The sequence below is a fragment of the Seriola lalandi genome, unplaced genomic scaffold (genome assembly GCF_002814215.2).
Source record: "Seriola lalandi dorsalis isolate HSWRI2012SDOR001 ecotype SW California unplaced genomic scaffold, Sedor1 jcf7180002054168, whole genome shotgun sequence".
Taxonomy (NCBI): Eukaryota; Metazoa; Chordata; class Actinopteri; order Carangiformes; family Carangidae; genus Seriola; species Seriola lalandi.
The window spans coordinates 24045-24723 of NW_019524721.1; the positions used below are offsets into that span (position 1 = coordinate 24045).

The 679-nt window shown below is 29.0% G+C and overlaps 1 protein-coding gene across 3 annotated transcripts in view; it reads left to right on the plus strand.

Moving 5' to 3' along the window:
- The window catches only part of myripa (myosin VIIA and Rab interacting protein a), a 29255-nt gene that overhangs the window by 13031 nt on the left and 15545 nt on the right, over positions 1–679 (plus strand). The gene's annotated exons all lie outside the window — the stretch shown is intronic.

A 679-nucleotide genomic window follows, 5' to 3' on the forward strand; every position in this document is an offset into this window, starting at 1 on the left:
GTGTTATGACACTTTTATGCCTTACCATACTATGACATTTTTTCATATTTTTATGCCATACTATAATATGACATTTTTCGACATTGTTAGGCCTAATTAAACAATGACTTTTTTTGACATTTTTAGGCTCTACTAAACTGACATTTTGATGCCATACGCTTCTATGACGTTTTTTGACACTTTTATGCCTTACAATACTATGACATTTTTTCATTTTTATGCCATACTATACTATAACATTTTTTGAGAGTTTTAGGCCTTGCTATACTGTGACCTTTATTGACAATTTATGCAATAATATACTATGACCTTTTATGACACTTTTATGCTTTACTATACTATGACATTTTTCATATTTTTACCCCATACTATACTATGACGTTTTTTGACACTTTTAGGCCTTACAATACTATGACATTTGTTCCCACTTTACGCCATATTATACTATGACGTGTTATGACACTTTTATGCCTTACCATACTATGACATTTTTTCATATTTTTATGCCATACTATAATATGACATTTTTCAACATTGTTAGGCCTAATCAAACAATGACTTTTTTTGACATTTTTAACATACTATGACATTTTGTGCCATACGATTCTATGACGTTTTTTGACACTTTTATGCCTTACGATACTATGACATTTTTTCATTTTTATGCCATACTATACTA